Source organism: Chiloscyllium plagiosum, unplaced genomic scaffold (assembly GCF_037043375.1).
Source record: "Chiloscyllium plagiosum isolate Xiang-an unplaced genomic scaffold, Cpla_swu_hap1 HiC_scaffold_36, whole genome shotgun sequence".
In the NCBI taxonomy this organism is placed as follows: domain Eukaryota; kingdom Metazoa; phylum Chordata; class Chondrichthyes; order Orectolobiformes; family Hemiscylliidae; genus Chiloscyllium; species Chiloscyllium plagiosum.
Window position 1 is genome coordinate 70,502,994 of NW_028270174.1, and position 22,948 is coordinate 70,525,941.

Genomic DNA, 22,948 nt, shown 5'->3' on the forward strand with positions numbered 1-22,948 from the left:
AAGGGACCTGACAGCTAAGGAAAATGAACTCAGGACATGGATTTGAACATGGGACTGGGAGATTATAGTGATTACAGAAACACAGCTGAGGGAGGGACAGGGCTGGCAGCTCATTGTTTCAAGGTAGAGATGCTACAGGAAGCATCGAAGTGGAGGCAAGACAGGACGTGTGGTGGTGGGTTTTGATTATGAGAATCATCCTAGCAGTACTTAGAGAGGATATTCCAGTGGGATCTCCCAATGAAGCTATGTTAGTGAAACTGAGAAATACGAATGGGCAATCACTTTTGGAGTGACATGACTGTACTGCTGACCCCGAATAATTCGTGGCAGACTGAGGGACAAATATGTGGGGAGATCTCAAATATCAACCATAACAATAGGGCTGTTATGGTTGGGGTTTTTAAACTTTCCAAACTGAGACTGGGACTGCCAGTGTTCAGTGTTTGCAAGGGAGGAATTTGGTAATTGTGTTCCAGAAACTCCCAATCAATATGTAAATGGCCTGAAAACAGAAATGGGCAAAACCTGACCTCCCCTTTGGAAACAAGGTCGGGAAAGGGACTGAGGTGTTAGTGGGAAAAGATTTTGCCAAAGTGACCACAGTTCTATTAGTTTGCAAACAGCGATGGAAAAGGACAGGCCAGGTCCACAAGTTCAAGTTATAAAATGGGGCCAGACCAATCTTGATCGTATCAGCCAGGAACTTTCAAAAGGTGACTGGGGAGTCTATTTGCAGGGAAAGGGAAGTCTGGCAAGTGAGAATATTTTAAAAGTGAGTTAAAGTGAGCATTCAGTGCCAGCATGTTCCTGTTTGTGTGTAGGTCAATGCTGACAGCAATCGGAAACTCTGGCTGTCTATTGAGGATCTGATCAAGGAAAAGGGAGCACATGTCAGGTATAGCCAGCTGGATCAAGCGAATCCCTGAGGATCACAGGGGCTGTAGGAATACACTTTGGAAATCAGGAATGCAGAAAGGGTACATGAAATAGCCTCAGCAGAGAAGGAGAATCCAAAAGTCGTTTTATATATATATTAAAAGTAAATGAGTAAATCAGGACAAAATAGGTGCCCTTAAAGATCAATGAGGCAATTGATGATTGGAACTGCAGGATATTTACTAAGACCCTCAACAATTTTTTCCCTCTAGAACTTATTGTGGACAAAGACTGGGGAACTCAGGGAACAAGAGCAATACGTTAGACCGCAATTGGAGTTCTCTGCAATTCCAGTCTCCCTGCTGTAGGAATGATACTGTGAAACTTGAAAGTGCTCAGAAAAGATTAACAAGATATTGCCCGGGTTGTTGGTGAATAAGCTGGGACTACTGTCATTGGAGCATCGGAGACTGAGGGGTGACCTGACAGAGGTTTATATAAACATGAGGGGCACGGATTTGGTAAACATTCAGGTATTTTTCCAAGGGATTGTGTAGTCCAACCGTAGAGGGCATAAGCTTAAGTTTAGAGGGGAAAGGTTGAAAAGGGACTGAAGGAACAGCTTTTTCATGCACATGGTGATGTGTGTATGGAATGGGCTGAGAGAGAAAGTAACAGATACTGATGCTATGACATCATTTAATAGGTATCTGGATGGGTATATGAAAGACAAGGGTTATGAGGTACATGGGCCAAATGCTGGTAAATGAGATGGATTTATTTAGATCTTCTGGTCAGCATATCAGTTGGACCGAAGGGACTGGTTCCCTGCTGTACATCTCTATGACTTTAAAAGAGTGCATGTTAGAGAAGAGGTGGTGCTGGAGGTTTTAAAACACAAAGGTATTGGAAAGCACCAGGACCTGATTAAGTGTATCACAGGACATTGTGGGATTAGATTAGATTAGATTACATTACAGTGTGGAAACAGGCCCTTTGGCCCAACAAGTCCACACCGACCCGCCGAAGCGAAACCCACCCATACCCCTACATTTACCCCTTACCTAACACTACGGGCAATTTAGTATGGCCAATTCACCTGACCCTGCACATCTTTGGACTGTGGGAGGAAACCGGAGCACCCGGAGGAAACCCACGCAGACACGCAGTGAACATGCAAACTCCACACAGTCAGTTGCCTGAGGCGGGATGTTAGGGAAGAAATTGTGGACACCCTAGCAAAGATATTTGTACCATTGACAGCCATGTGTGATGTGCTGGAAGGCTGGAGGGTGGAGTAGTGGACAGTGAAGGATGTTTGCTAACATTACAAAGGGATCTTAATGATGTGGGTGAATGGGCTGAATAAATCTGAGGTAAAACAAACAAGGGTAGAGTTTATACAATTAATGTTCGGGCCTCAGTTAGTGTTTTAGTGCAGAGGGACCTCCAGATTCAGCTACATAATTCTTGAAGTTTGCATCATAGGATGGATAAGACAAAGCTTGGCATGCCTGACAATTGCTCAGTCCAGTGAGTGTAGGATTTGGGACGTCATGTTGAGATTGTACGGACATTGGTGAGGCGTCTTGTGCTATACTCCATCCAGTTGTGGCCGCCCAGTTATAGGGAGGATATTATTAAGCTGCAGGGGGTTCAGAAGAGATTTACCAGGACATTTCTGGGTATGGAAGGCTTGAGTTCTGGAAAGTGGCTGGACAGACTGAGTCTTTTTTCACTGGAGCCTGGAGGTTGAGAGATGACCTTATGGAAGTTTATGAAAAAGATGAGGGATATAGATAGAGTTAATGGTAGTTGCCTTTTCCCCAGGATGGGGGAGTCGCAAGAGGAGGGGCCACATTTTTAAGGTTAGAGGAGAGAGATGTTCAAAAAAAGACATGTGGGGCAAATGTTAAGGATGGGAGAAGTGTGGAACGTACTTCCTGAGGAAGGGGTGGAAATGGGTACAATTACAATGTTTAAAACACATTTGTTTAAGTACAGGAATAGGGAAGGTTTAGAGGGAAATGGGCCAGAAACAGGCAGCTGGGTTGAGTTTAGTTTGAGATTACGGTTGGTACCAACTGAAGGGTCAGTTTCCATGTTGTACAACTATGACAGGAATATGGTTTTGTTCCATTATTTAAGAAAGGCTGCGATGGAAAGCCATGGAACTAAACACCAATTAGCCAGATTTCAGTGATGGATAAATTGTGGAAGTGATTCTGCCAGACTGGAGTTACATTCATTTGGAAAGGCAAGGATTGATGAAAGATAGTCAGCACGGCTTTGTGCGTCCAAAGTCAGGTCTCTCTAATTTGATTGCTTTTTTGAAGTGGTGACCATACATTGTCTACACCAGCGTCAGCAGACCCTTTGACAAGATTTAGCATGATATACTTGTTGGTAAGTTTCGACCACATAGGATCAGGGAGGGCTAGCCAACTGGATAAGTAATTGAGGAGAAAGTGAGGACTGCAGATGCTGGAGATCAGAGCTGAAAATGTGTTGCTGGAAAAGCGCAGCAGGTCAGGCAGCATCCAGGGAACAGGAGAATCGACGTTTCGGGCATAAGCCCTTCTTCAGGAATGAGGAAAATTTTTCCAGCAGGCTAAAATAAAAGGTAGGGAGGAGGGACTTGGGGGAGGGGCGTCGGAAATGTGATAGGTGGAAAGAGGTCAAGGTGAGGGTGATAGGTCAGACTGGGGTGGGGGCGGAGAGGATTGCAGGTTAGGAAGAAGATTGCAGGTTAGGAAGGCGGTGCTGAATTTGATGGATTTAACTGAGACAACGTGGGGGGAGGGGAAATGAGGAAACTGGTGAAATCCGAGTTCATCCCTTGTGGTTGGAGGGTTCCTAGGCGGAAGATGAGGCGCTCTTCCTCCAACCGTCGTGTTGTTGTGGTCTGGCGATGGAGGAGTCCAAAGACCTGCATATCCTTGGTGGAGTGGGAGGGAGAGTTGAAATGTTGAGCCACCGGGTGGTTGGGTTGATTGGTCTGGGTGTCCCAGAGGTGTTCTCTGAAACGCTCCGCAAGTAGCCGGCCTGTCTCCCCAATATAGAGGAGGCGACATCGGGTGCAGCGGATGCAATAGATGATGTGTGTGGAGGTGCAGGTGAATCTGTGGCGGATATGGAAGTTTCCTTTGAGGCCTTGGAGGGAGGTGAGGGGGGAGGCGTGGGCGCAAGTCTTGCACCTCCTGCAGTTGCAGGGGAAGGTGCCGGGAGTGGAGGTTGGGTTGGTGGGGGGTGTGGATCTGACGAGGGAGTCACAGAGGGAGTGGTCTTTACGGAATGCTGATAGGGGAGGGTAGGGAAATATATCCTTAGTGGTGGGAGGTGGCGGAAATGACGGCGGATGATGCGCTGTACATGGAGGTTGGTGGGGTGGTAGGTGAGGACCAGTGGGGTTCTGTCCTGGTGGCGGTTGGAGGGGCGGGGCTCAAGGGCGGAGGAACGGGAAGTGGAAGAGATGCAGTGGAGGGCATCTTCGACCACGTCGGGGGGGAAATTGCGGTCCTTGAAGAAGGAGGCCATCTGGGTTGTACGTTTTTGGAACTGGTCCTCCTGGGAGCAGATGAGGCGGAGTCGAAGGAATTGGGAGAATGGGATGGCCTTTTTACAGGGGGCAGGGTGGGAAGAGGTGTAGTCCAGGTAGCTGTGGGAGTCGGTCGGTTTGTAGTAGATGTCTGTGTTGATTCGGTCGTCTGAGATAGAAATAGAAAGGTCGAGGAAGGGGAGGGAGGAATCTGAGACTGTCCAGGTGAATTTGAAGTCGGGGTGGAAGGTGTTGGTGAAGTCGATGAACTGTCCAACCTCCTCGTGGGAGTAATTGGCTTGACAGTAGGAGACAGAGGGTAGTGGGAGAGGGTTGTTGTTCAGACTGGAGGCCTGTGACCAGCGGTGTGGTATAAGGACCGGGCTGAGTCCACTGATGTGCATCATCTACATAAACAATTTGGTTGAGAATATAGGAGTCATTGTTAGTAATTTTATGGATGATCAAATTAATGTTGCACTGGGTAGTGAACATGGTTTCAAATGGGATCTCAACCAACTGGGCCAGTGGACCAAGGAATGAAAGATGGAGTTGAATTCAGGTGGTAGATTTTGTTAAGACAAACCAGGGAGGACTAACACAGTTAATGGCAGGGCCCTAGGCAGTGTTGTCTAACAGAGAGACCAAGGGCTGCAGTTACATTGTTCCTTGGAAGTGGCTTCACAGGGGGACAGGGTGGTGAAAGCGGCATTTGGCACATTTGCCGTCACTGGCCAGCACTTTGATGTATGAGTTGGAGATATTTGTAACAATGTCCTAAATATTTCCCTTAGGCGATGGGGTGACCTTATCAATGTTTTCAAAAGCTTGCGGGCCCTGAGATAGGTGAATAGCCAAGGGTAGGTGAGTCCAAAGCTAGAGGGTATAAACAGGAGGTGAGAGAGCAAGGATTTAAAGAGGGAGCTAAGGGGCAACATTATCCACAGAGGATGTTATATAGTCGAAACAAACTGCCAGGGCCACAAGAAGAAACAAGAACAATTACAACATTGAAAAGACATTAGGGCAGGTACATGGAGAGGGGAACGTTTGAATGGATATGGGCCAAACACAGGCAAAAGCGAATCATTCAGTTTGGTAAACCTGGTCAGCACGGACTAGTCGGACCGAAGGTTCTGTTTCTGTGCTGAATGCCTCTGTCTCCAGTTATTGGAGGAGGAGACTACCGAGATAAGGCATGTTATAGACACTGAAGCAAGACACAGAGACAGGGATGGTAGGCTGGAATGCAGAACATTTAAAATATGTGGAGGGATGAAAGGGAAGGGAGGAGGTTACAGGGACTGGAACTGATGTAGGAGTTACACATTTTTGAAGACACTGGTCAACGAGACATGCCATAGATACAGTTTTGGAGAGGGAGCGCAGAACAGAAAGATCCCAGGCAGCAGTCCCACCCTCATGTGGGAGGCCTGCTTTCCCCTTTGTGAAACTGATGCTCACGAAGACAGCACAGGTCTGGATTGATAACTAAATTTCCCATGCTGTCTTAGTACAAAGTAAGTTAGATTAGGGGTGGTGATTGAGCCTGGGGTGTGTCTGTACTGTGCTCCCCCTCCAGCACTGTATCCATGTCATGTCTTGTTAGCCCATGTTTGGAGTCCTCTCATTGCACTCTGGTCTGTGCACTGTGAGTGATCTTACCTCACTGCAGGATTTATTGAAGGCTCCAGATCTCTCTGCCCTTTGTCTCTCTGGCTGACAATGTGGTGATGGACGAGACACCCAGCAGTTGGAAAGTCTACTGAGTCAGGACTTTCCTGACTACCTACAGGAGACAGAGAAATAGACAGAATGGGAAATTAGACTGATGCAGTGAGGGGTACACAGGGAGAATGATACTGTGTCCCACAGATATGTGGAAAATCCCAGTCTCCATCCCTGGCCTGTGCTGCTGTGTCCCTCTGGAGTGGAGAATTCGGTTGGCTCAGGATCTGAAGTAGCTGCAAAAGTGAGAGATGCTGGCAGAGGCAGCAATTAGACCCACATAGTGAGGGATACCAAATGTGGCGATATGAGTGATATCACCAGAGTTCAGGATAATTTCAGGATCAAACGAGTGTGTAGTAAGAACGGGTTTAGTTTCATGATGCACTTCATGATGTATCAGTGCTCAGGGATGAGCAACCACTGAGCAGGTGAACTGCTGGCCTCGTGGTATTATTACTACAGCCTGTATGCCAAACCTCAGATAATGTTCAGGGGCGGCAGGTTTAAATCCCACCATCAGAAATGGAGAAATTTGAAATCAACATTTTTTTTAAAAATGGTAATTAACAATCCATAAATACATATGAAACCATTGCTGATGTACAAAAAAAAAAGCCCAAACACTTGTCCTTTCGAGAAGGACATCTGCTTATCCTCATGTGGTCTGCAACACATACCCACAGCAAAGTGTTTGTCTCTCAATTACACTCTGAAATGGCCGAGCAAGCTACTCAGTTCAAGGGCAGCTAGGGCTGGGCAAGAAAGGCTGGTCAGCCAGAGACACCAAAATCCCATACATGATTTAAAATTTAATCCATTAGGATAGACAATAGAACAATACAGCACAGAACAGGCCCTTCGACAGAACATTTGTCCTAGCTGTCCCACTGGAACTGTGCTGCGACCAGTGTCCTGGCCAACCATGTCGGTAGGTTTATGGACAGGGCTACAAACTGACAGAGAGGATGCAGGGACAGGGTTCAGGTGAAAGGAGATTTCCAAATCGAAAGAGAAAAAATGAAGCATTGCAGCAGCATGGCAATGTGGCTGAAAACAATCAGAAAAGAACAGGATGGGACAAAGCTGAACTAAAGTGGCAAATCAGCGACTTGGGCTGTGACAGGGAATTGTGGGGAAAAGTTAATTATGTGTTTTTGTCAAATGCACAAAGTCTCACCAATAAGGTAGATGGATTTGTGACACAGAGATAAATGGGATTTAGACACCAGAGAGCTGTGGTTACAGGGCGAACACAAATATTCAATGGTCACAATCTTGTGCAAATTCAGGCAAATGGACAACGTTAACAGTTAATGGATAACAAAGACATTACAGAGAAAGCATTTGGCCGCAGATTATGAAGTAGAGCATGTCTGAATGTAAATTCTGGCTACTACTTGCCGAGGACACAAGCAGCAGAACAGTTTTTAGCCACGGAACAGCATTTCATTGCTCATCACTGCATTAAACAGGAATCAATTGGAATTTTTAAAAATAAACACATTATGATAATTTGGGGAAACTTCAATATTCATATAATCTGAGATAATCGCAATGATAACAGTGGTATTGGAAGGGAGTGCAGAGAATTTTTTTTTTGTGTATCTTTGAATAACATATTGTGCAACTGGCTAGGGACATAACTACCTCAGACCGATCGTTGCCTGATGAAACTTAGTGAATGAGTAATATCACACAGAAAGATCCTCTGGGATATTTTGATAAAGTGTCGTTTAAAGAAATAAAAAGTTTTAAAGTGACTCACAGAAAGGACAAGCTACAAGTGGAAACAAAAATAGCCAATGACATGAGTTTGACAGGAGAACTGACCAAGGTAGTCAGAGGTACAGACAGACGTTTCTGTGGCCAGCAGAAGAAAATCAGAATGGTGTGCTGTTTCCCTGGTTCCAGGATCAAGGATGTCTCAGAGAGGGTGTAGAATGTGCTCACGGGGGAGAGGGGCCAGCAGTAAGTCAATGTTCACATTTGAACCAACGACATATGAAGGGAAAAGGTTGAGACTCTGAAGGGAGATTCCATAGAATTAGGTAGAAATTTAAAAAGGAGGTCCTCAAGGGTAGTAATATCTGGATTACTCCTGGTGCTACGAGCTAGTGAGGGCAGGAATAGGGGGATAGAGCTGATGAATGCATGGCTCAGGAGCTGGTATATGGGAAAAGGATTCACATTTTTGAATCACTGGAATCTCATTTGGGGTAGAAGTGACCTGTACAAGAAGGACGGATTGCACCTAAATTGGAAGGGGACTAATATACTGGAAGGGAAATTTGCTAGAACTGCTTGGGAGGATTTAAATTAGTAAGGTGGGGGTGGGTGGGGGGCCCCAGGGAGGTAGTGAGAAAAGAGATCGATCTGAGGCGGGTATAGCTGAGAACAGAAGTGAGTCAAACAGTCAGGGCAGGCAGGGACAAGGTAGGAGTAATAAATTAAACTGCGTTTATTTCAATGCAAGGGGCCTAACAGGGAAAGCAGATGAACTCAGGGCATGGTTAGGAACATGGGACTGGGATATCATAGCAATTACAGAAACATGGCTCAGGAATGGGCAGGACTGGCAGCTTAATGTTCCAGGATACAAATGCTACAGGAAGGATAGAAAGGGAGGCAAAAGAGGAGGGGGAGTAGCATTTTTGATAAGGGATAGCATTACAGCTGTGCTGAGGGAGGATATTCTCAGAAATACATCCAGGGAAGGTAGTTGGGTGGAACTGAGAAATAAGAAAGGGATGATCACCTTATTAGAATTGTATTATAGACCCCCCAATAGTCAGAGGGAAATTGAGAAACAAACTTGTAAGGAGATCTCAGCTATCTGTAAGAATAATAGGGTAGTTATGATCGGGGATTTTAACTTTCCAAACATCGACTGGGACTGCCATAATGTTAAAGGTTTAGACGGAGATGAATTTCTTAAGTGTGTACAAGACAATTTTCTGACTCAGTATGTGGATGCACCTACTAGAGAAGTGGAAAAACTTGACCTACTCTTGGGAAATAATGCAAGGCAGGTGACTGAGCTGTCAGTGGGGGAGCACTTTGCGACCAGCGATCAGGATTCTATTCGTTTTAAAATCGTGATGGAAAAAGATAGACCAGCTCTAAAAGTTGAAGTTCTAAATTGGAGAAAGGCCAATTTTGACAGTATTCAGCAAGAACTTTCAAAAGCTGATTGGAGGCAAATGTTCACAGGTAAAGGGATGGTTGGAAAATGGGAAGCTTTCAGAAGTGAGATAACAAGAATCCAGAGAAAGTATATTCCTGTCAGGGTGAAAGGGAAGGCTGGTAGGTATAGGGAATGCTGGCTGACTAAAGAAATTGAGGGTTTGGTTCAGAAAAAGAAGGAAGCATATGTCAGGTACAGACAGGACAGATCGAGTGAATCCTTAGAAGAGTATAAAGAAAGTAGGAGTATACTTAAGAGGGAAATCAGGAGGGCAAAACAGGAACATGAAATAGCTTTGGTAAATAGAATTAAGAAGAATCCAAAGGGGTTTTACAAATCTATTAAGGACAAAAGGGTAACTAGGGAGAGAATAGGACCGCTCATAGGTCAGCAAGGCGGCCTTTGTGTGGAGCCATAGAAAATGGGGGAAATACTAATTGAATATTTTGCATCAGTATTCACTGTGGGAAAGGATATGGAAGATATAGACTGTAGGGAAATAGATGGTGACTTCTTGCAAAATGTCCAGATTACAGAGGAGGAAGTGCTGGATGTCTTGAAACACTTAAAGGTGGATAAATCCCCAGGACCTGATCAGGTGTACCCGAGAACTCTATTGGAAGCTCGAGAAGTGATTGCTGGGCCTCTTGCTGAGATATTTGTACCATCGATAGTCACAGGTGAGGTGCCGGAAGACTGAAGGTTGGCAAACGTGGTGCCACCGTTTAAGAAGGGCGGCAAAGACAAGCCAGGGAACTATAGACCGGTGAGCCTGACCTCGGTGGTGGGAAAGTTGTTGGAGGGAATCCTGAGGGACAGGATATACATGCCTTTGGAAAGGCAAACACTGATTTGGAATAATAAACATGGCTTTGTGTGTGGGAACTCATGTCTCTCAAATTTGATTGAGTTATTTGAAGAAGTAACAAAGAAGATTGACGAGGGCAGAGCAGTAGATGTGATTCATATGGACTTCCGTAATGCGTTCGACAAGGTTCCCCATGGGAGACTGATTAGCAAGGTTAGATCTCATGGAATACAGGGAGAAGTAGCCATTTGGATACAGAACTGGCTCAAAGGTAGAAGACAGAGGGTGGTGGTGGAGGGTTGTTTTTCAGACTGGAGGCCTGTGACCAATGGAATGCCATACGGATCAGTGCAGGGCCCTCTACTTTTTGTCATTTACATAAATGATTTCAATGCAAGCATAAGAGGTACAGCTAGTAAGTTTGCAGATGACACCAAAATTGGCAGTGTATTGGACAGCGAAGAGGGTTACCTCAGATTACAACAGGATCTGGACCAGATGGGCCAATGGGCTGAGAAGTGGCAGATGGAGTTTAATTCAGATAAATGCGAGGTGCTGCATTTTGGGAAAGCAAATCTTAGCAGGACTTATACACTTAATGGTAATGTCCTAGGGAGTATTGCTGAACAAAGAGACTTCGGAAAGCAGGTTCGTAGTTCCTTGAAAGTAGAGTCGCAGGTAGATAGGATAGTGAAGAAGACGTTTGGTATGCCTTCCCTTATTGGTCAGAGTATTGAGTACAGGAGTTGGGAGGTCATGTTGAGGCTGTACTGGACATTGGTTAGGCCACTGTTGAAATATTGCGTGCAATTCTGGTTGCCTTCCTATCGGAAAGATGTTGTGAAACTTGGAAGGGTTCAGAAAAGATTTACAAGGATGTTGCCAAGGTTGGAGAATCTGATCTAGAGGGAGACTGAACAGGCTGGGGCTGTTTTCCCTGCAGCATTGGAGGCTGAGGGGTGACCTTATAGAGGTTTACAAAATTATGAGGGGCATGGATAGGGTAAATAGACAAATTCTTTTCCTTGGGGTCGGGGAGTCCAGAACTAGAGGGCATACGTTTAGGGTGAGAGGGGAAAGATATAAAAGAGACCTAAAGAGCAACTGATTCACGTAGAGTGTGGTACGTGTCTGGAATGAGCTGCCAGAGGATGTGGTGGAGGCTGGTACAATTACAACATTTAAGAGGCATTTGGATGGGTGTCTGAACAGATAGGGTTTGGAGGGATTTGGGCTGGACGCTGGCAGGTGGGACTAGATTAGGTTGGGATATCTGGTCGGCATGGACGGGTTGGACCGAAGGGTCCATTTCCATGCTGTACATCTCTATGACTCTATGACTGGAAGATCAAACTAACCTACATACTCTTCATTTTACTATCATCCATGTGCCTATCGAAGAGTCAACTAAATGTCCCTAATGTATCTAATTTTACTACCACAGCTGGCAGTGCATTGCACCCACCATCACTCTCTGTTTAAAGAACCTACCTCTGAAATCTCCCCTTAACCATCCTCCAGTCGCCTTAAAATTACACCCCTAATAGCCATTTCTGCCACAGGAAAAAAATTCTCTGACTACTCACTCTCTCTGTGCCTCTCACCATCTTGTTCACCTCTGCCAAGTCGCGCTTCACCCTTCTTCACTCCAATGACAAAAAGCCGTAGCTACCTTAACCTTTCTTCATACAACATGATCTCCAGTACAGGCAGCATCCTGGTAAATCCCCTCTTTCCCCTCTCTAAAGCTTCCACATCCTTCCTGTAATGAAGGGACCAGCACTGAACACAATATCCCAAGTGGGGTCTAATGAGGGCTCTATAGAGCTGCAGCATGACCTCACCGCTTTAAAACTCAATCCCACAGCTAATGCAAGCCAACTCAACATCTTCCGCTTTCACAACCCTATAAACTTGCGTGGCAACTCTGAGGGCTCTCTGGACGTCTACCCCAAAGTCTCTCGGTTCATCCACACTGCTAAATATCCTGCCTTGAACACTAATCTGCATTCGATCACTTCACATTTTTCCAGATTGAACTCCATCTGCCACTTCTCAGCCCAGCTCGACACCATATCAATGTCCCGTTGCAACCTACAACAGCCCTCCACACTATTCACCACTCCACCAACCTTCATGACATTGACAAAGTTACTAACTCACTCTTCCAATCCCACATTCAAGTAATTCCTGCACAACAGGCTAAGGGCTTTCCATCCGTCATCACCTTCTGCCTTTCATGAGCCAGGAGTTCTGTATCCAGACAGCCAGGTTTCCCTTTATCCCATGCTTCCACACTTTCTGAATAAGCTATAAACATGTTTTGTCACATTCTCAAAGGATTCAATGAGATTTGAGGTATGACCTGGCCTTACAAAGCCAGGCTTATTATCTCTAATCAAGCTATAGGTTTTCCAAGGAATTATAAATCCTGTCTCACAGAGTCATCTCTAATAATCTGCACACCACAGACATATGACTAACTGGTCTGTAATTCCCACGATTAACCCTATTCTCTTTATCGGACAGGAGAATAACATTTGCCCCCTCCAATCTTCTGGACTCCACTAGACCGTGAGTGTGCAAAGGCTATCGCAAAAAGTGCAACAATCTCTTCCCTCGCTTCGTGTATAACTTTGGGTATGTCCTGTCTGGTACAACAGATGTATCTGACATTATGTTGTACAAAATTCTCAGCACATCCTCCTTCTTAACATCAGCCTGTTCACATATATTAGTCTTTTTCACGCTGTCCTCATCAATGACAATGCGCCTCTCAGGAGTGAATCCTGAGTCATAGTATTCATTAAGGACCTCCCCTACCGCCTCCAGCTCCAGGCACAAATTACCTCTTTTATCCCTGACCGACCCTAACCTCACTCTGGCCATCCTCTTGTTCCTCACAGAAGTGCAGAATGCCTTACGGTTTTCCTTAATCCTTCCCAACAAAGCTTTTCCATGCCCCCTTCTTGCTGTATTACGTCCATTCTTCAGTTCCTTTCTGGCTACCTTCAAGAGTCCCCAGAGTGTGGAAACAGGCCATTTGGCCCAACAAACCCATACCAACCCTCTGAAGGGTATCCCACCAGAACCATTCTCTACCCTATCACTCTACATTTGCCCCGACTAATGCGCCAAACCTACACATCCCTGAACACCATGGTAATATAGCATTACTGATTCATCTAACATGCACACCATTGGATTGTGGGTGGAAACTGGAGCACCTGGAGGAAACCCATGCAGACAATGGGAGAATGTGCAAACTCCACACAGACAGTCACCAGGGGCTGGAATCAAAATCGGGTGCCTGGTGTTATGAGGCAGCAGTGCTAACCACTGAACCACCTTGCTGCTTCATGTAGCTGTTAAAAGCCGTGTCTTATTCTTTCTTCCTCAACCTTAAGTAAGCTTCCTTCTTCCTCTTGACTAGATGTTCTACATCCCTTCGAAACGTGTTAAATGCTTCACTAAAGTCCATGTGGACAATGTTCACTGCTCTGCCATCCCCTCGAAGAGTTAATCTGGTTTGTGAAACACGGTTATCCACTCACAAAGCCATGCTGACTATCTGTAATAAGCCTTTCAAAATATACGCAGCTCCTTTCTCTCAGAATCTCCTCCAACAACTTCCCCATCACAGGGCTCACTGGGCTGTAATTTCCTGGCTTTTCCCTACAGTCCTTAAGCGATGGAACAGCATAAGCCGTCCTCCAGTCTTCCAATATCTCACTGTGTCTGTTGATAATATAAATATTTCTGTAAGGGACACTGCAATCTCTTCCCTAGCTTCCCACAATATTCTAGGATCGACCTAATGAGCTACTGAGGATTGATCTAGCTTTATTTGTTTTAAGATTCCAGCACTTTCTCTTCTCTGGTGAGGATTCTTTCCAAGACATCACTATTTTTTCTCCAAGTTCCTGAGCTTCCATGTCTTTCTCCACAGTAAATACTGACAAGATTTCTTTTGTTTAAGATCTAACCCATTTCCCCTGGTTCCACACATACGTGACCTGATGTAAAGGCTTCTGAAAATTCAAATAGAACGTATATGCCGTAATAACACGCCCTTCCTACATCTTTATCTATACTGCCATTTATATTCACACCAACAATTAAAATTCAACAGGTTCAAAAACATATTTTCTTTTATAAAATGTGTTTCTAAGGGTCCAATTACTGTTTATTAACATATCATTCCAACGTATTTCAGCATGCTCCTGACTTCGTGTCAGGCAAATACTATTTGGCTTCAGACTGACAGCAGAAAGCGTTTTGGGATTTCTTGTTTATCAAATCTGAAAACGTTAGCTTACTGTGTCAGCAGGTAATAGAGAAGGCAAATCAAATGCTGCCATTTATTACAAAGGGAATGGAGTCTAAAACTAGGAAGGTCTTGCTAAAACTATACAAGATATCAGTCAGACCACACGCAGAATACTGTGAACAGTGTAAGTGCCCGAAAGAAAGATATTCTTCTCTTGGAGGCAGGTCAGGGAAGGGTCACTCGGTTGATCCTGGGAATGGATAAATTTTCCAATATGAGGTGGAGTAGATTGAGGTTGAACCCATTGACGTTTAGAAAAATGAGAGAAATTGAATGCAAAGTCCAAGATTCTGAAGGGCTTTGTTCGGGTAGATCAACAATGCTTTATGATGGCCTCACCAATGTCTTGTACAGGCACAACATGACATCCCAACTCCTACTTTCAGTGCTCTGCACAATGAAGCTAACCATCCCAAAGGCCTGCTTCACCAGCCTGTCTACCTGGGACACCGCTTTCAAAGAACTGTGTACCTGCATCCCGAGTTCTCTGATTGACAACACTACCCAGGGCCCGAACATTAACTGCACAAGTCCAGCCTGGTTTGCTTTACCAGAATGCAACACTGTGCATTTCTCCACCTGCTATTTCTAAACTCTCAGATAACCTTCTTCACTGTCCGCGTTACCACCAATTTCAGTCTCACTCACAAACTTGCTAACCATGGCTCCTGTATTATCATCCAAACCATTTATATCAATGATGCACAACAGTGACCCAGCACCGAACCCCATGGCACACCGTTGGTTACAGGCCTGCAGTTTGAGCAGTAACCCTCTACGAGCACACTCTGTCTCCTACCGTCAATCCTGTTTTGTATCCAGTTGGTGAGTGCTCCCTGGTTATGTGTGATCGAAGCTTACTAACCAATCTGCCAGGCAGAACCTTGTCAAAGGCCTTGCTAAAGTCCATGGAGACATCGTCTAGTGCTCTGCCTTGGTCTATCACTTGTCTACCTCCACAAACACTCAATCCCGATGGTGAGACATGTTTTCCTGTGCACAAAGCCGTGCTGATTATCGCTAATCCGCCATTGCCTTTCCAAATGCATGATGATCCTATCTCTCAGAATCTCCTCCAAAAACTTACCCACCGCTGCCATCGGTCTCACTGGTCTGTCGTGCTGTCGATGATACAAATATCTCTGCGAGGGGCCTTGTAATTTCCTCCCTAGCTTCTCACAAGGCGCTGAGATACATCTGATCATGTCCCCAAGGTTTTATCAACCTTTTTGATTTTAAGTCATCCAGTACCTCTTGTTCTCAAATGTAAACTCTGTTCCTGACATCACTACGTATTTTCCCAAGTTCCCGAGCTTCCATATCTTTCTCCACAGTAAATCCGAACGCAAAATATTTGTTTCAGATCTCACCCATCAGCAGTGATTCCACACAGACAGACTCATTGACCTTTCAGGGGCCCTATTCTCTCCCGAGCTAATCTTTAGCCCTTGTTGAAACATGTCAAAATGCTTCCGAAATTTCAAATATGCCTCGACCGCTACTAGCTTCCCCCATCCTTATCTATTCTGCCATTTATGGTCACACCAAAATATAGAATCCAAGAGATTTAGAAATATTCCCCTTTTATAAAACCACGCATCGCCCATTGCATAGACCGGGAGTGTTGTTCACAGTGGAGGAGATCACACTGATAGGGATAGATTTAGAGACTAAACAATTTTAAGAAATAATGGCGGTTGCAATGCTGAGAACAGGTTTCAGCAAGTTGGAGGATATAGACCTGAAGGAGGTTACACATATAGCGATGGCTTTAGGGTCTGTTGGAGGCTACACAATAAAGGGGTTCTAGAAACTGGAGGCATTTACACAGATAGGGACAGTACTAGTGATAGGCAGAATCCACGAAAACGGAGAGGATTGTAGAGTCTGCAGGGCACTACAGATATGAGGAGAAAGTGAGGTCTGCAGATGCTGGAGATCAGAGCCGAAAATGTGTTGCTGGAAAAGCGCAGCAGGTCAGGCAGCATCCAGGGAACAGGAGAATCGACGTTTCGGGCATAAGCCCTTCTTCAGGAAAGGGATTCCTGAAGAAGGGCTTATGCCCGAAACGTCGATTCTCCTGTTCCCTGGATGCTGCCTGACCTGCTGCGCTTTTCCAGCAACACATTTTCCACTACAGATATGAGAAGAGTTGCATCAACTTGATGATAATCACAGGCAGGAAAGTTTGAGGGGTTTGGAGTAGCTCACCATGATCGGCAGGGGCACGGAGACTGGAAATGTTATCGAATTGCAGACGTTTAAGATTACTGCAGGCAGTCAGAGATCATGAGAGAGTTACAAGGTCTGCTGGCGATTCCACAGGGGGATTACAGGGACTTGATGAAGTTGAACATGGATGTAGGATTGTCGGGACTGAAGCTGGGAACAGAGATAGAGGGATCAGCAGGGATTACAGAGATATGGAGGATAGTGGTCTCTGGTGGAAGTTCCACATAGAGGGATGTTTTGTGGAACTGCAGGAATTTGCAGAGATAGGCAGATTTGGAGTGGCTGGAGCAGTTTGCAGAGGCATGGAGAAATGTAGTAACTGGAAGATACAGAGATGGTGAGGTCTGTAGGCGATGCAATAATTTGGAAGGACTGGAGAAGCTGGAGGGGTTCACACACACACAAGGAGGATTGTAGGAGTGTAAGGAGTTTCCAGAGATAGGGAGGGTGGTGCCTTCTCAGTAATTAGTGGTTTGGAGCACTGTCCAGCTCGGGGAAGGTTTCAGAATAAGGGAGGGACAGAGCAAATGGAAGTTGTCGCAGAGAATATAGGAACGTAAACATGTCATTTTGGTGCTGTGTCACTGAGGGTCATCAGGAATACAGTTGTCCTCATTAAAATGTACAGATCCTCAGGGAAATGGATAGGGTGGATGCTGAAAGGATGGTTCCTTCCTCTTATGGGAGAGACACAAACAAGTGGTCTGTTTGACACAAGTGGAGAAAGGGGAGTTATCTTTCTCTCACTGGTTCAGACCTACTCCAGGTTTGTTCCCACACAGCTCAAAGCAATGCAATGCAATAACAAAGAGCAAGGTCCGTTGGGACTGCAGGAGATACGAGACGAAGGCCACGTTAGAAGCGATGAAGGGAGTGAGAGAGAAGGGAGATGTTCAACAGCTGGAAGGGTTTACAGGGAGTGGACACTGTCAGGACAGGAGAACATGTCACGCTCACTCATGAGAGGGAGATAACGATATGGCACAAGGTCAAACACAGCAGGAGGATCCCAAGCTCCGTACCTGTCATTTACTCAGGGAGCTTCTCTCACCTAATCTGGTGCCAAGCCCCACATACAAACAGCATGAGTGTTCCCAGATCCTGGTGCTCAGGGCCCAGTGCACTCACACCTGAACCAGTCGGTGTGGTATTTACACAGTTATACATTCTCCAGGAACACTGTGTCCTAGCCGACATTAACTGGTAAATTCAAACTCTTCCAAGCAAAGATCACGTGCACTCAGATTCCCTGCTTATACAATCCTCTGAGTGACAGTTTGCAGATAACAAGAAAATCCACAAAACTCCACTGCATGGGTCAGGGTCAACGATAAAAGCTTAATTCTCTCAAAATGGAAACTCCACGATTACTGCATCTCACGTAACTGCCACTTAAAAAATATTAAAATACAGAAAATTCCAAACGAAGTCTTTGATGAGGTGAGCCCTGGTCAGTCCTGTAGATCTGGGAGGTTACCAGTTGCACGGAGATTGCTTTCTACCAGAGCAGCACCAGGTCAGTGTCAGGCACACAGACAGAATGGGCAAATAGATTCACATCTGAACTCACATCTCCCAACCTGGGAACCTGAAGCTGTGCTCACCCATTCTGGTAAAGATGTCCAGAATTAGGATCAAGATCAGTCCAATGGTCCAGTCAAAAAAGATCTGTGGTTCAATTTGTAACATCCTTCAGGTTTCACAACACGTTCTCAGACCCACCCTCCAGGTCCTATAAATCCCGCTCCATCTAACCTCCTGCAGGATCCAAGTCCCTTCCTACATTAGTACCACCCTCCAGGTTCAGCAGCCATTCTTACCTCTGTACATAAACCGAACTCTACAAATCTCCCATTCTCTGAAGTGTTCCCCAGAAAGGCACTGGAACAAGGTGGATGTTATGGAGAAAGATTGAGATATCAGGACTGGCACGTTTTGCAGATATTAGCAACATTGCAGTGACCAAAATAGGCTTCAGGAATTTTGAGAATTGATGCTCATAAAGGAGGTCACAGCGCTAGGGAGGATTGTAGGGACTTGAAGAAGCCACTTGTAGGCACTTGAGTGTTGTCGGGACTGGAGGAATTTACCAAATAGGCCGGGTTTAAGACTGCAGGAGTCTGCAGAAAACCTTCACAGGTTAGAGTAGGGTAAAAGATCAACACAACATCGCGGGCTGAAGGGCCTGCACAGTGCTGTACTGTTCCATGTTCTAAATAGGGAGGGTTATGATGGCAGGAAGAGGTTTCGGAAAGCTGGAGAGGATGGGATCTGAATGAAGAGACACAAATAGGAAGGGTTACCAGGAGTGTTGGAGCTTACAAAGACAGCGATATTCTGAGCTGGAGCAGATGACCCAGACTGGGAGGCTTTTGGGGACTGGGGATGGTTTCACAGGAAGGGGAGGCCATAGAGCCACAGGAGGTTACAGAAATTTGGAGAGCTGGAGGGCCGACAGGGGTTTCACTGAGATGGTGACGTTGGGAGGATGGTGTACTTTACAGGGATAAGGATGTTGTTAGGTTGGGGAGGTTTACACAGGAAGGGGTTGTTTAGGGAACGGAGCAGATGACAGAGATAAAAACGGTTGTATAGATGGGAAGAACATACAGACTTATGGAGGGTAGTAGTGACAGTAGATGTTTATAGATACAGGAACGCTTAGGTTCTGCAGGTTATTTAGACATGGAGGATGTGGAATCGGACAGATTTTCCAGGAGATAACAAGGGCAACTTTGGTTGGAGACAGTTTCACAGATAAGGGAGCATTAGTAACCTCCTACAGTTTGGTCAAAGTGGGAAAGGTTGTAGGGGAGGGTGCAGTTTACACAGATAGGGGTGTAAGAGCTGGAGAAGGTTATAGAGATGGGTGGATAGATAGAGAGACTGGAGGAGCTTGTATTGATAGGGTGGGTGCTGGCGACGGTTAGATGTCACACAGATAGGGAATCTTATAGGAACTGGATTGGATGAGTCACAGGCATTGGAGCGGGTTCTACAGATCGCAATGCTGCAAGGACCTGAGAGGGTTGTAGGGTCTTCACAGATTGATTGTGTCAATCAGTCTGGTGAGCTAGGTAAGGTAGATATGGAAAGCTTAAATCCAACGTATACCATCTTCATTTTCCAGACCAGAACTTCAATATCCCTCATAAGCCACGAATCCCTAAAGCTGCCAGCTTTTCCCTTCACTCTAACAGGGACAAATTTGACCTGGCTTCTTAATATCACACTTTTAAAAGGCTCCCATTTGCCAGGCATTCCTTTTTGTTCAAACAGACTCACCCAGTTGACGGTAGCACGATGTGGAGGAGCCAGTGGTGACTGGGATGGGCAAAGTTAAAAATCACACAACCCCAGCTTCCAGTCCAGCAGGTTTATTTGGGAGCGATTGGTTTTGGTTCGCTGCTTTATCAGGTGGTTGTGGAGCACAATAATAAGGCACAGAATTTATAGCAACAGGATTGCAGTGCCATGGAATGTAATAACAAACACATTTAGTTTAAGTTTTCACCTTATAGGATGATCACCTGCACTTTAAAACCTGGTACTGTGAGAAAAACCTGTTAGATTATAACCTGGTTTTGTGTTATTTTTAATTCACCCAATTGACCTCTGCTCGATTCTGCCTAATGGCCCCAAACCTGTCCCTGTTCCAGTTTCACACCTTAATCTGTGGACCTGTCTGATCTTTTTCCATAATTATGTTAAAACTAAGACAGTTGTGGTCACTGGACCCAAAGTGCTCTCTGACTGATACTTCAGTCACTTGCCCGACCACATTTTCTGGGGGGAAGTCCAGTGTTGCACCCGCCTGAGTAGAGTTGGGCCTTGTTAGAGTTGCATCTTGATTTAGGAAACATTCTTGGACACATTTGACAAATTGCACTCAGTATGGGCCTTTTACTCTCTGGGTGGTCCAGTCAATACTGGGAAAATTAAAGTCACCAACCAATACTACTCTATTATTCCGACAGGTATCTCCAATCTCTCTACACATCTGCTCCTCTAGTACCTGCTGGCTATTTGGGGGTCTATAATACCATCCCAACAGAGTGACCACCCCTGTTTTGTTTCTAAGTTCTAAACATGTGGCCTCATTTATTGACTCTTTAAGAGTATCCTTTCTAATCACTGTTGTTATGTCCTCCCTTATCAAAAGGACAACTCCCCCTCCTCACTCACTTGTCCTTCTGTCCCGCCTGTAGCTTCTGTATTGTGGAACACTGAGCTGCCAGTCCTGCCCTTCTCTCAGCCATATTTCGGTTATGGCTATAATACCCCAGTCCCCAGAGCTAATTCATGCTCTGAGCTCATCTGCCTTACCAGCCAGGCCTCATGCATTGAAATAAATGCCCTTTAAACCAGAAGTCTTTTCCCTCCCTCGTCTGTTCCCCTGGATATCCTGAATAGGAAACTTACTCTCAATGGCTAATGTATTTTCCCCTGACTTTTCGATGTTCCCTCTCTTAGTCAGAGTCCCAACCTCCTGCCAAACTAGTTTAAAGCTTCCAGGGTAACACAAGCAAATCTTCCCGCAGAGATACTGGCGCCCCTCTGGTTCAAGTCAAACCCATCCCCCCCACCCCCCACCCCCCATACAGATCACTTCTACCCCAGAAGAGATCCTAATGATCCAAGAACTGAAAACCCTGCCCTCTCCAACAGCTCCTCAGGCATACATCCACCCCCCGGCCTATCTTTCTATGTCTATCCTCACTGGGGCATGTGGCACTAGGAGTAATCCAGAGATCACTGCCCTTGAGGTCCTGCTTTTTAACTTCTTATCTAACGCCTAATATTCAATTCACAGGACCCGATCCCATTGTGTTCATGAAGAGGGTGTAGTAAAGGCAGCAACTCCAGTGAATACAGATCAAGCGATATCGTGATTTGATGAAGAAAACACAGTGCAATAAAACAAGGTGAAGCCATTCACAAGTACAGGGAGTGCAACGGGGTCCTTAGAAATGACTGTGAAATAATTTTGTCAGATACTATGAAGGAAAAGCCACAAGGTACTTTGTCAGTATAGTTAGAATAAAATGGCAACTGAGGAAAGGGTGAGGCCTATTATAAACCAAAGAAACAATCTGTGCATGGAGCCAGAGGAAGGAGGTGAGGTATTCAATGAATACTTCCCATCTGTATTCACGCAGGAGAAAGACATTGTAGCCAGAAATTTCAGACGGGATGGTGAGGTTCTCTAATATGTTTAGAAAAATAAGGAGGAGGTACTAAATATTTTCACAGGCATAAAAAGGTGGAGAAATCCCCAGTTCCCAATGAAATGTATCCCAGGCTGCTATGGGAGGTAAGAGAGGAGATTGCTGGGGCCTGGTGGATATATTTAATACTTTGCTGGCCACAGGTGAAGTGCCGAAAGACTGGAGGATCGCCAATGTGGTTCCTTTGTTCAGGAAGAGCAGCAGGGATAGGTCAGGTAATTGAGGAGAAAGTGAGGTCTGCAGATGCTGGAGATCAGAGATGGAAATGTGTTGCTGGAAAAGCGCAGCAGGTCAGGCAGCATCTAGGGAACAGGAGAATCGACGTTTCGGGCATTAGCCCTTCTTCAGGAATGCATAGGTCAGGTAATTACAGAGCAGATAGTCTGACAGCAGGGGCAGGGATATTATTGGATACCACTCTGAGGATGAATCAACACTTGCAAATGCAAGGATCAAAAGGAAAGAGCCCATGGGATCCAAGGCAAGTTGGCAAATTGGATACAAAATTGGTGGATAATCTTTTTCATGTTTGAAATTGTTTCACCAGCGGGTGTACCACAGGGATCTGTGCAGGAACGATCGCTGGTTATTCTGGGGAATAATAACTTCGATGTGAAAGCAGAAGGTATCATTAGTCGGTTTGCAGATGACATGAAAGGTGAAGATGTTGTTCAGAGTGAGGAGGATGATCTCAGGCTACAGTCTGATGACGATCAGATGATAATCTGAGCCGAATTTAGTTCTGATCAATGTGAGGTCATACCCTGTGGGAGGTACGATAAGCGAAGGACAGACATAATGAATGCTTGGACCTTGCGGAGTGGTGAGGAACACAGGGACCTGAGTGGACAATCCAAAGATCTCTGAAGGTGTCAGCACATGTGGACCGGGTGGGGAAGGCACCTGAACTGGGAGCAGGAGGGGGACCCATATCCTTGTGGGACGAATTGCTGAAGCTGCTTGAGAGGATATAATCTAATCTGGCAGGGTGATGTATCTTAAACAGTTGAAGGGTCAG